The following is a 14658-nucleotide window of genomic DNA, read 5'->3' as shown; positions in this document are numbered from 1 at the left end:
GGGGGGGGGGCGGTCTTTTTTCCCTTCTTCATTCCCTGCCCGGCTGACAATGCCGTGAGTTATGATGCTGCGTCAATGGTCAGTGGCGTAGGCGCCATTTCGTTTAAGGGTCGCGTTTTGCAGCTCCGCTTCTCTCCCGGAGAGAGAGAGCGAGAGACGGGCAGGGGGTTGGGGGGGGGGGGCGAGAGAGACGGGCGGCGGAGGGGGGGGGGGCGAGAGAGAAGAGACCCGGCGAAGGGAGTGCCGAGAGGGCGGTGGGGAGATCCGTAAAGTTTTCATGGAGAGATGATAATGATGACCATCAGCAGCATCATCATCAGCATGGGCATCATGGGCAGCAGCAGCAGCATCATCATCATCATCGCGAGCGTAATCCCAAGCAATTGCGGAACTGAGTAAATACACGTTTGATTGTTAATATATATACTTAAAAATAGATGCGGGGTTTTTTTTACGTTTTTTTTTGTTTTCCAATCGGAGATCGCAGCCCCCGTGCGGAGGCGGAGATCGAGACCTCGAGCGTCTCGTTTAGTCTTAGCTGCTCTACAGAGTCGGTACGTACTCACACGCACATACACACATACACGTATATATACACACATACACACATGTACATACACGTATATACACACATACACACATGTACAAACACGTATATACACACATACACACATGTACAAACATGTACATACACGTATACACACATGTAAATACACGTATACACACACATGTACATACACGTATATACACACACATACAAAGAGAAAACAAAGATCCCCCGTATAGCCTGAACAAACTGTAGAGGCAAGTGCTGTTAGCGAGCACCTATGAAGGCCGGCACGGCACACGAGCGGATGGGTGGTCAGCACCGCGCCCGACCGCCTTTGTCTCCCCAGTGGCGATGATTTTACACACCCTGCCAGGTAATTATAAGAGGCAATCACGGGGAGGCCCAGGACCGGTTTCAAATAATCGTCATTGGTTTTTGACCGTGAGCGGGAATCCAAAACTCTGGGGATCGAGTTCATCGTGCAGCGCGCTAACCGCTGCCCTACCGCTCCCACACACACATATACCACATGTACACACACATATACCACATGTACACACACACATATACCACATGTACACACACACATATACCACATGTACACACACATATACCACATGTACACACACATATACCACATGTACACACACATATACCACATGTACACACACACATATACCACATGTACACACACATATACCACATGTACACACACATATACCACATGTACACACACATATACCACATGTACACACACATATACCACATGTACACACACATATACCACATGTACACACACACATATACCACATGTACACACACATATACCACATGTACACACACACACCACATGTACACACACACACATATACCACATGTACACACACACATACCACATGTACACACACACACATATACCACATGTACACACACACATACCACATGTACACACACATATACCACATGTACACACACACACACCACATGTACACACACACATATACCACATGTACACACACACATATACCACATGTACACACACACATACCACATGTACACACACATATACCACATGTACACACACATATACCACATGTACACACACATATACCACATGTACACACACATATACCACATGTACACACACATATACCACATGTACACACACATATACCACATGTACACACTCATATACCACATGTACACACACACATATACCACATGTACACACACATATACCACATGTACACACACACACCACATGTACACACACACACATATACCACATGTACACACACACATACCACATGTACACACACATATACCACATGTACACACACACACACCACATGTACACACACACATATACCACATGTACACACACACATATACCACATGTACACACACACATACCACATGTACACACACATATACCACATGTACACACACATATACCACATGTACACACACATATACCACATGTACACACACATATACCACATGTACACACACATATACCACATGTACACACACATATACCACATGTACACACACATATACCACATGTACACACACACATATACCACATGTACACACACATATACCACATGTACACACACACACCATATGTACACACACACACACATATACCACATGTACACACACACATACCACATGTACACACACATATACCACATGTACACACACACACCACATGTACACACACACATATACCACATGTACACACACACATATACCACATGTACACACACACATATACCACATGTACACACACATATACCACATGTACACACACATATACCACATGTACACACACACATACCACATGTACACACACATATACCACATGTACACACACATATACCACATGTACACACACATATACCACATGTACACACACATATACCACATGTACACACACACATACCACATGTACACACACACATATACCACATGTACACACACACATATACCACATGTACACACACACATATACCACATGTACACACACATATACCACATGTACACACACATATACCACATGTACACACACATATACCACATGTACACACACACATACCACATGTACACACACATATACCACATGTACACACACACATACCACATGTACACACACACATATACCACATGTACACACACACACATATACCACATGTACACACACATATACCACATGTACACACACACACCACATGTACACACACACATATACCACATGTACACACACACATACCACATGTACACACACATATACCACATGTACACACATATACCACATGTACACACACATATACCACATGTACACACACACACACCACATGTACACACACACATATACCACATGTACACACACACATATACCACATGTACACACACACACATACCACATGTACACACACATATAGCATGCAAAATCCCCCCACCCACCCTATAGCCTGAACAGACTGTTGGGGCAAGTGCTGTTAGCGACTAGCACCTATGAAGGCCGAACCCATATCGTTTGCAAATACTTGAAGGTGAACACCCACACCCCCAGACGTTGACACGCACGCACCGCGCACAAACACAGACCAGACACACTGACAAAAGGCAAATATCCCCCGTATAGCCTGGGCAGCACCACGCCCGACCGCCTTTGTTACACACCGCACCAGCTACTCCTAGCGGGCCGATCCGACCTTGGGGAGACCCAGGACCGGTTCAGATAATCGTCACTGGTGGTGGCTTTGAGCGGGACTCGAACTCGGGGGTGGGGAGTGGGGGGTCAAGTCCGTGGCTCAGCGCGCTGAGCACTACACAATCGCGTCCCACCCACCCACACACAGACAAAGATCTCCCGTATAGCCTGAACAGAGTGTTGGGGCAAGTGCTGTTAGGGAGCACCTATGAAGGCCGGAATGGTAAACGAGGGGGAGGGTGGCCAGCACCACGCCCGACCGCCTTTGTCTCCCTAGTGGCGAAAGTTTTTAAACACCGCACCAGGTATTAATTTGAGGCTGAGTAGACCTAGGGGAGGCCCAGCACGGGTTCAGGTAATCGTCACCGGTAGTGGCTGTGAGCGGGACTCGAACTTGGGTCACCGAGTTCATAGCGCCGGGCACTGACCGCCACACACAGACACACAACAACAACGGTGACGTCACCACGACGCTTGTGCCAGGCTATGTGCACCTTGAGGCCACGTGAAGTGTCGAACACCCGCTGGCAGGAGGTCACGGGGCAGATCCAGGTGCCACGGGTCGACAGACTGAAATGACTGGCTGATGCACCACCTGTGCCCCCTACTGTGCCAACCTGCTGTGCTTTAGCCACCCGGCGCTCCGCTCGTTGTTGTGAGCGTCGCTCCTCCGTCCTCCGTTGTTGTTGGAGGGCGACTGCCTCCAACTGCTCAGTAGCGTCCTTCACGAGCCTCCTCCACAGAGGCCGATCTTTGCACCGCTAGTACCAGTCATCGGCAAGTCCACTCAGCTCCACGTCCTCCTGTACCACATCACTCCATCTCTTCTCTAGCCCGTGCCGTGCCCGTTTAGCCCCCTTGATCCGGCCGAACAAAAGCTGTTTCGGCATGCGGTGGCTGGGCATGCGGGCTACATGACCAAGCCATCGCAGCCTTGCCCGCCGGAGGAGCTCACCGATGGGACCTTGCCCAGATCTTTCAAGGATTTGTGAGCTCCTCACACAATCCAGTCTTGTTAAACCCAGGATGGATCGTAGGCAGGCCAGCCTAAATTTTTCTAACCAGCGAAGATGTTCCAATAGGGGGGTCCACGTTTCGCAAGCGTAGAGAAGGAAGGGAATGACCGTGGCCGAGAAGACCTGTGCGGAGCGACAGACGAGGTAGCTTCCACACAGCGTTAAGCAACCGATAAAAAGATATGGCCGCTCGACTGATTCGGAGTGAGACCTCTGCTGTTAAACTGGAGCCGGTCATAAGCACACTTCCCAGGTATGGAAAACTCTCCACTCTCTCCACAACTGCCCCATCACCGATTGGGAGTTGTGGAGGTGGAGTGTCCGATGGTACAAAATACCCAGACAGGTGCTTAGTTTTGGTGGGGCTGATGGTAAGGCCCCATCTCTTAGTGGCACGCTCCAGTCTCAGCAGCAGCGTCTCCAACTCCTCCTCTGAATGAGCAGCTATTACCAAATCATCAGCATACATAACGTGGTTGAGCAATAGGGAGCCATCCCTTGACCGCACCCGGGCATCGATCAGCCTCCCATTATATCTGTACCATATGGAGATTCCCCCGGTACAGCTATTGAATGGTTCACGAACTACGTGGTCGAAATAGATGTTAAATAATGTGGGTGCCAGAGGACATCCCTGTCGCACCCCAAGGTGTACAGGGAATGGCTCGGACTCCCGGCCACGTAGTTTTACCCGGGCCCACTCACCATCATGAAGGTCGTGAGCAGAGGGTCAGGTACTCCAAAAGCACGAAGAACAACCCAGAGCCCAGGCCTACTGGTGGTATCATAGGCCTTGACCAGGTCAATAAAGCAGAGATGTAGGTCTTGTTGGAATTCCCTACACCTCTGCTGTAGCAGACGGACAGAAATATGGCATCTGTGCAGGACCGCCCTTTCCTGTAACCGCATTGGGGCTCCGCAAGCCTCTCCTCAGCTTGCCTGGCAAGGCGATGCTGAAAAATCCTTGCCAGGACCTTTCCCGGCACACTGAGGATTGAGATGCCCCTGTAGTTGTTACAGTCTGTGCGGTCCCCCTTCTTAAAGAGGGGAACCACCAGGGCATCCTTCCAATCCTGCGGAACCCATCCAGTGGTCCAGACTGTTGTTATGATGTCATATAGGGCAGGCTGTGCACAAACCCCACCCTCCCTCAGCATTTCGCTTGGGAGATCATCTCTACCCGGTGCCTTTCCTGGTCTCAGTCTCCGGATCGCCTTCAGTACTTCCTCAACAGATGGCACCTCAGCCAGCCACTCACAGGGGGTGACTTCTTCCAATATTTGAGGCACTGCAGCCTCAGCATGGTCATCCCCACTTTGTGCCACAATGTTTTCCTGGCTGAGGGATTTCCCCTCCCCCAGGACCTCACAGAAATGCTCAGCAAATCTGCAAACCTGTTCCCGGGGGTCGGAGATTGGATCACCGTTTTTTCCCCTAATGATGGTAATAGGTGTGGCGCTGCAGGTTACTTTTTGATGGAGTTAAATAGAAATTTGTGATCGCGGGCCACTGAGCCAGACTCCATTTCCTCAGCAACCCGCGACCACCACCCATCCTTGCAGCACCTCACGGCTCTCCAAACCTCCGAACGAAGGCTGCGGTAAGCCTCCTCATTCTCTGACGTGGGATTCTGTAGCCGATGACAGTGGGCCTGTCGCTTTTTCTCAACCATCCTGAACACCTCCTCTGTCAGCCAGGGTCTCTGGGGAAGTCTGGACCGCGTACCCAAAGCAGCCATTGCAGTGGCATGAGTCACAGTCCTAAACCTCGCCCATTTACCCTCGACATTAGGAGGAGTGGGGGACGATGCCAACCCCAGCCGCAAGTGATGATGAAATTCTCGCTTGCAACTTTCATCAAATAACTGAGACCAGGCCACTTTAGGTTGGAATGGGGTCTTGGGTGTACACCCACCACCGGAGTGGAAGAATGGCAGGCGCATCTTACAGATGACTAGTCGATGGTCAGAGGGCAGATCAGTTCCACGGTAGGTCCTGGTGTCAAGGACATGGGCTCGCATCCGCTGGTCCATCACAATGTTGTCCAGCAGATGTTCTTGCTTGGACCCTGCATGCATCCATGATGTTGTGTGGATGTGCCGATGCCGGAACAGCGTGTTGGTAATTACAAGCCCATGGGCTGCACACAAATCTAGCAGCCTCCTACCGTTGTTATTGCGCTGATCTGGCCCATGCCCTCCAATCACTCCAGACCAGGTGCCTGCATCATGACCAACTCGGGCATTGAAGTCACGCAACAAGATGACTCTATCCCGAGGGGCCACTTTAGCCAGGACCTGTGACAGGAGGTCATAGAAGGCATCTGACTCATCGGCTTTGCCTGCATCTCTCCACGGATGTTTGTCTTCGGTGGGGGCATAAGTAACCACGACCACCACTCCTCGCTTCCGGTTGATGGGAAGGCGAGCCCAAAGTAGCCTGGGGCTTACAGCTTCCCACACCTCACCGCCACGCTCCCACGCCCTCTTCATTATTTTGTTCAAAAGAAGAGCCACACCCTGTTGTTTGGCAGTCTGCTGCCCCGAGTAGAGGACTGTCCACCCCTCATGGTGGCAGGAGCCAGAACCGGTCCACCGGACCTCCTGAATGCCACAGAGATCCAGGCGGTACCGGTCCAGCTCCCGACAGAGGAGTGGCAGCCTCTCCTCCGCAGTGAGCTTTCGAACATTCCATGTGGCCACACGAAGTGGCTTTTCGTTGTTTCTGGAGGAGCCCCGAGGGTACAGATTCAATCTCCTGGCTCCGCCATTTGGGGTTTGGCCAGGAGACGTCATAGACGCCTATCCCCCCGGGGTCTCCGGCACAAGCTTATTAGATACATATTTCACAACAACACACACACCAACACACAACAACACACACAACAACAACACACACCAACGCACACCAACACACACAACACACAACAACACACACCAACACACACACCACACACACACAACAACACACAACAACACACACCAACACACACAACACATAAAAACAACACACACACACCAACACACACCACACACACACAACAACATACAACAACACACACAACAACACACACCAACACATAACAACAACACACACATCAACACACACCAACACACACCAACACATAACAACAACACACACATCAACAACACATAACAACACACAACAACAACAACAACACTCCGGTCTCATCGCCACGTCACCCCCCGCCCCCCACTTTCTTATCTCGCGATCTCCTTGCACGAGCGGGGGGGGGGCTGCGGGGGTAATGGCCTCAGTGGGGACTCAGCCCTCGTCGCGTTCTCCTCCTCCTCCTCCTCGTCGTCGTCCCTCTCGACGTTCACGCTGGGATCCAAGCGGGCGCCGAGGAGGAGGAGGCGGCGGAGGAGGAGGAGGAGAAAGAGGAGAAGGAGAAAGAGGAGGAGGAGAATGAGGGGGAGGAGGAGAAAGAGGGGGAGGAGAAAGAGGAGGAGGAGGAGAAGGAGGAGGAGAAAGAGGAGGAGGAGGAGAAAGAGGAGGAGAAGGAGAAGGAGGAGGAGAAAGAGGAGGAGAATGAGGAGGAGGAGAAAGAGGAGAAAGAGGAGAAGGAGGAGGAGAAAGAGGAGGAGAAGGAGGAGGAGAAAGAGGAGAAGGAGGAGAAAGAGGAGGAGAAGGAGGAGGAGGAGAAAGAGGAGGAGGAGGAGGCGGCGGCATTCGCGTAGCCTTGAACAACGATGGTCGCACATCGCCGCTCGCGGTACCTCGGCAGGTTCACGCCGAGGGCACAGAGCCCCCCCCCTTCTCCTCCTCCTCCTGCTGCTGCTGCGCTGATTGAGAGCATCGCGTCCCCCCGGTGTCAAGGCGCCGCGACCTTCCCAGTCCCGTGACCCCGAGCACAAAGTCTCCCTTCCCTCCCCCTCTCCTCCTCCTCCTCCTCCACCACCACCACCATCACCCCGGGGCCAACAGACAAAGACAAAGGCAAAGATCCATCCGAACCATCACCACCACCATCACCACCACCATCATGGTGGTTGTGGTGATGGTGGTGGTGATGATGGTGATGGTGGTGATGGTGGTGGTGGTGGTGGTAATGGTGGTGGTGGTGATGGTGGTGATGGTGGTGTTGATGATGGTGATGGTGGTGATGGTGGTGGTGATGGTGGTGATGATGGTGGTGTTGATGGTGGTGATGGTGGTGGTGGTGATGGTGGTGATGGTGGTGATGGTGGTGTTGATGGTGGTGATGGTGGTGATGATGGTGGTGATGGTGGTGATGGTGGTGGTGATGGTGGTGATGGTGGTGGTGATGGTGGTGGTGGTAATGGTGGTGGTGATGATGGTGATGGTGGTGATGGTGGTGATGGTGGTGATGATGGTGGTGATGGTGGTGGTGATGGTGGTGGTGGTAATGGTGGTGATGATGGTGATGGTGGTGATGGTGGTGATGATGGTGGTGATGATGGTGGTGATGATGGTGGTGATTGTGATGGCGGTGTTGATGGTGATGATGGTGATGGTGGTGTTGATGGTGGTGCTGATGGTGGTGATGGTGGTGGTGATGGTGGTGATGATGGTGATGGTGGTGATGATGGTGGTGATGATGGTGGTGATGATGGTGGTGATTGTGATGGCGGTGTTGATGGTGATGATGGTGATGGTGGTGTTGATGGTGGTGCTGATGGTGGTGATGGTGGTGGTGATGGTGGTGATGATGGTGATGGTGGTGATGATGATGGTGGTGATGGTGGTGATGGTGGTGGTGATGGTGGTGATGGTGGTGATGGTGGTGGTGATGATGGTGATGGTGGTGTTGATGGTGGTGCTGATGGTGATGGTGGTGATGATGATGGTGGTGATGGTGGTGATGGTGGTGGTGATGGTGGTGATGGTGGTGGTGATGATGGTGATGGTGGTGTTGATGGCGGTGATGGTGGTGATGGTGGTGGTGATGGTGGTGATGGTGGTGGTGATGATGGTGATGGTGGTGTTGATGGCGGTGTTGATGGTGATGATGGTGATGATGGTGGTGTTGATGGTGGTGCTGATGGTGGTGCTGATGGTGGTGCTGATGGTGGTGATGGTGATGGTGGTGCTGATGGTGGTGATGCTGTATCGAACTCAGGTCGCCGGGTATCGCAGCAGCGGCAGCAGCAGCGGTAGCGCGGCCCCAACCCCCACCACCACCACCACCACCCCCCAAACCTCACCCCATCCACGCCAGCCTCTTATTTCTGACGCTTCCTTCGGTCAAACGGGGGGGGGGGGGTGGTGGTGGCGACAACTCGTGTGTACGCGCGCAGGGCGTAGGGGGGCGGGGGGCGAGAATAATGGACTCGCAAGCCCCTAACCTTGCAGGGTCACGCTGGCCGGTCGTCATTTATCCCAGAGCGTCACAGGAAAGCCGCGGTTCAAGGTTCGCACGGCAACAGGAATTGAAGAATAAACAAAATCCCGAACGAACCGACCCGAACCGATACTGATCGGAGGTAGATTTTACAACGGGCCCCCCCCCCCCTCCGCTCCCGTGCTGTGATGGGGTTTGTTTTGTTTTTTGGGGGGGGGGGGGTGGGGTTGGTCGCAACGGTGACCCCCCCCCCCCCCAGGGGGAGATTCGAACAGCAGCAGACGCATGCGTTTGGTCAACCGGCTCACAGGGCCGATGCCGTAAGACGACGTCCCGCTAAGGCCGTGCAAGCGTCCGGGGGAGCGGTGGCGCAGCGGTGAGCGCACTGCGAAAATCACGCCGAGCCGACTTCGATTGCCGCCGCTCACGGTCCCGCGAAGCACCGGCACCGGGGAACGATTGTGCGAACCGGTTCTGGGCCTCAACTAGGTCGACTCAGCCTCGAAACGAGTTAGCGTGGTGCGTCGTGGTACGCGGGCGGATCGGAGGGGTTACCGGCCACAACGCCCAACCTTCGCTTATCGCCAGTGCTGCTCGTGAACAGCTCATTGCCCCCAACAGCCTGTGAAAGGTATACGTGCGAATCTCCGATGTTTGTCATAGATATATATATGTATATAGGCTTAGAGTCTGTAATGGACCCCCGTCCAAAGAAATGTGGAATTTTCAGCGCCACCGAATATAAACGAGAAATGAGCGCAGTCCAATTCTCGTTTGAGTAGACACACATGTCTCTGTTGTATTTACTTACAGTATGATATCATATATATATGTATAGCAGATCAATATATATGTATAGCAGATCTAAAGCGTAAAACGTCACACTTTATTCTGAGAGATGGGCGTGTGCCCATTAATGCTCGCTGTGTATTATATATGCTATATTACAGTATGATTAATAACAATAATAATATCAAACATCGACCGATGCTCATTGCGTATCCGAGATAACGTTTGACTGAGTTGTTCAACATTTGAGTGTCCCTGACCGCGAGACAACCCAAACACGCAGAGGGAGTTCACGCTCGAAGATCCACACACACGGATTCCATAATCCAGTTTCTGTAACGCCATCCCCTGGCCACCGCGCAGCCTGCCAGAGAAAATGTATAAATATTCTGGGTGTGATCCACCAATCCCTTGCCTCCGAGGAGTGAAATGTATCGGCCGATTTTACATTATGAGCGCTGTTGTGCAACCGCGCGAATTTCAGAGCAAAATTATTTCTAAAATGTATTGTGTCAACTCATCAGTGGCAGGAGCCTCTTTGTAAATGTCACGAAGACCGCACGCCTTCTCACTCAACTGCTGGATGAATGAAGGCCTCTCCCCCCCCCCTCCCCCCCACGCCGTGTCCGTCGTTGGGGGTGTGGAGGGGGTATTTGACCATACTTCACCAATACATATGCTTATGTTGTGCGCGAGTCGCTTCCTTACAACACACCTCATCCCTGTTGTTGTTGATGGCGCTGTTGTTGTACGGCCAGTACCCAAGTTTACTGTTGAATAAACATTCCATCTAATTATTTGTAAAGGATTGCTTTTCATGATTATTTTCTTGGCGGAGCAAAGTCGCAGTTGTATTTATTTGCCTTTTTGTGGGGGGTGGGGGGGGAGCGGTGGCGCAAGTGGTTGACGCAACGCGTTGGAAACCCTGGCGAAACCACGTTCGATTCCCGCTCACGGATTACATCAGTGGTGAACATCTGCAACCGGTCCTGAGCATCGCCTAGGTCGACTCAGCCTCAAATCGGTACCTGGAGCGCGGTGTGTAAACATCGCCACTAAGGGAGACAAAGGCGGCCGGGCGTGGCGCTGGCCACCCACCCTGGGCCATCCCTAGGACCTCCCCCTAGGGCGACTCGGCCTTGATTGAGCGAACACACGCGAACCACACTTACCCCGACAGTATAGCAAGCTACACGGAGGACCTTTGTCTTTGTGTGCGTGCATGCGCGTGTGTGTGTGTGGGGAGCGGTAGTGTAGCGATTATCTGAACCGGTCCTGGGCCTCCCCTAGGTCTACTCAGCCTCAAATGAGTACCTGGTGCGGTGTGTTAACATCGCCACTGGGGAGACAAAGGCGGTCGGGCGTGGTGCTGGCCACCCACCCCCTCGTGTACCGTTCCGGCCTTCATAGGTGCTCGCTAACAGCACTTGCCCCTACAGTCTGTTAAGGCTATACGGGGGATCTTTGTGTTTGCATGTATGTCTTTATGTATGTTTGTATGCTTGCGAGAACAATTGCTAAGAAGGACACAGAAAGTAAAAACGAATAACCCCCCTATAGTCAACCTAGACTTTTGGAGCAAGTGCTTGTTAGCGAGCACCTATGAAGGCCGGAACTGCACACGAGCGGAGTGGGTGGCCAGCCCCAGGCCCGACCGCCTTTGTCTCTCTACGGTTGGGATATTTTACACACCGTAGCAGGTACTTATTTGAGGCTGCGTCGACCTAGGGGAGTCCCTGGAACCGGTGCACGTAATCGTCACGAGCCTTGCTCGTGAGCGGGAATCGAATTCGGCTCCCCGGATTTCGTATCGCAGCGCGCTAACCGCTACACGACCGCTCCCCACAACGGCGCACAGAGAGACCGGGTCCCCCTGTATAGCCTTAATAGACTCTTAGGGGCGGGGTGCAAGTGCTGTGAGCGAGCACCTACGAAGGCCGGCACGGCACCACACGCCCGGCCGCCTTTGTCTCCCGAGTGGCGATGTTTAACACACACCGCACCGCGTACTAATGTTGAGGCTGAGTTGAGGCCTTACACACAGAGGCGTCTCTGCAGAGGGTGAGCCTTTCCCCTCGTGATGCGAACAGTATCGAAACATTCGCAAGGCACCTCCATTCACGATTACCACAGCAAACAAATCCAGCCACCCTCCCTTCTAAGGCCGTTGGTATCCATGCACATGATCGATAATGTAATAATAATACGTATAAAATATCGTATATCTCAAGCAGTGAACGCATTTCACTTAGGCGGACAATTAGAATAAGTGAGAAACGATCACGTTTCCCGACGCGCATCTTTGCGGTCTTCATTTTTTTTTTATAAATGATCATCGTCGTCGTCACTAATGTGATTTATCACCGCGAGCGATTGTGATGATTCCCGCGAAGCATCATCAAATGCTATATACTGTGTAAATGAATAAATATATATAGAGAGAGATCTGTGTGTGTGTTAGTCATCGCGCTTGTGAAGACGCGACACTCTCTCGTGCGCTTAGACAAAGGGCGCGCGATTCGCGACTTAGGCCCGGCACTTTGAGCGGCACCTCGATTGTCGAGGGCCAAGCAGACGCAGCACAACTCCACCGGGCATGCTACCCTTCAGATGTGGGATACGAAGCAACGCGAGTGTGCGCCGATTACATTTAGAAGATATACATTGTATGTATATGTGTACAAAAAAAAACCCGCCCCACAAATTTCGAAATACAAAATGTTACGTATGGGTGAACTTCTTTCGCACCGTGCGTAGCCAAGCTTGCTAATCGGAGGTGCCGGGGAAGGACAACGACAAACTAAACACAACACGAATTCACTATTTGAACCGAACCGTGCGCGTGTCAATCCGACAGTGTGAAACCGAGTTCATTTACAGCTCGCGACCAATACGAGTGGCGGACGTTTGCTCGCGTTCATGGGCATCCTCACCTACGTCGGCTCAGCCTTAAAAAAATAAGTTCCATGTGCGGTGTATGAAACATCAGCACTGGGGGGAGACAGAAGCGTCGCGGGCCTGGTGATGACACCACCACCTCGTCGTGCGCAGTTCTGGCCTTGATCGGTGCTACTCGCGAACAGCGTTTGCCCCAACAGTCCGTTCAAGGCGATGCTGTGTGGTCTTGTCTTTGTACGTACACGTAACGAGACGTACGACCGGAACTTCTTTCGCTCGCAACTATTCCACGAAGGCCAGAACTTACACACGAAATCTCTGAATCCCCCAACGAAGTAACGTTGTTTTGGTCTCGTTTTAAATTTTAAAAAATAATGTCACGATGTGCGTATACGTGCGTGCGTGGGTTCGTGACAATGTAATAATATATATACTACCCACACGTTGTACACGCAAAATATTTCACAAGCGGCAGAGTGGTACGTGTGGTTGTGTGTGCATGCCACCCACCCCCTCGTGCGCCGTGCCGGCCTTCATTGGCGCTCACTAACAGCACTTGCACCCAAAGTATGTTCAGGGGTCTTTCCCATTGTTCGCGTGTACGCACGTACTCGACGTGTAAGTGTTAAACAAGACGCCGCGGTGGGTTCCACGCACACACAAATATAAAGATGCCCCGTGTAGCCTTTAACGGACTGTTGGGGCAAGTGCTGTTGGCGAGCACCTACGAAGGCCGGCACGGCACACGAGGGGGTGGGTGGCCAGCACCACGCGCGGCCGCCTTTGTCTCCCTAGTTGCGATGTTTACACACACCGCGCTAGGTAACTCATTTGAGGCTGAGTCGACATAGGGGAGGCCCAGGACGGGTTCAATTAAACGTCACCGGTTGTTGTTGTCCGCGAGCGGGAATCGAACTCGGATCGCCGGGTTCGTAGCGCAGCGCGCTAACCACTACACCCCCCCCCCCCAACGGCAAACACACAGACACACGCGTACACACACAGACACACGCGTACACACACACACACAGACACACGCGTACACACACACAGACACACGCGTACACACACACACAGACACACGCGTACACACACACACAAACACACGCGTACACACACACACAGACACACGCGTACACACACACACAGACACACGCGTACACACACACACAGACACACGCGTACACACAGACACACGCGTACACACACACACAGACACACACACAGACACACAGACACACGCGTACACACACACACAGACACACGCGTACACACAGACACACGCGTACACACACACACAGACACACACACACAGACACACGCGTACACACACACAGACACACGCGTACACACAGACACAC

At 52.3% G+C, this 14658-nt stretch overlaps 1 long non-coding RNA gene across 1 annotated transcript; it reads left to right on the top strand.

The window, feature by feature from the left end:
- The first annotated feature begins 212 nt into the window (after positions 1-212).
- On the top strand, positions 213-11204 carry LOC142929798 (uncharacterized). Its single transcript, XR_012945947.1, has 2 exons — positions 213-554; positions 9921-11204. It is a non-coding gene; the product is annotated as an uncharacterized LOC142929798 (long non-coding RNA).
- Positions 11205-14658: the final 3454 nt, after the last annotated feature.

Source organism: Petromyzon marinus, chromosome 2, assembly GCF_048934315.1.
Source record: "Petromyzon marinus isolate PM22_M1 ecotype Great Lakes invasive population chromosome 2, UKy_Petmar_22M1.pri1.0, whole genome shotgun sequence".
Lineage (NCBI taxonomy): Eukaryota > Metazoa > Chordata > Hyperoartia > Petromyzontiformes > Petromyzontidae > Petromyzon > Petromyzon marinus.
Note: the sequence above shows the minus strand (reverse complement) of the source record. Positions and strands in the feature narration are given on the sequence as shown.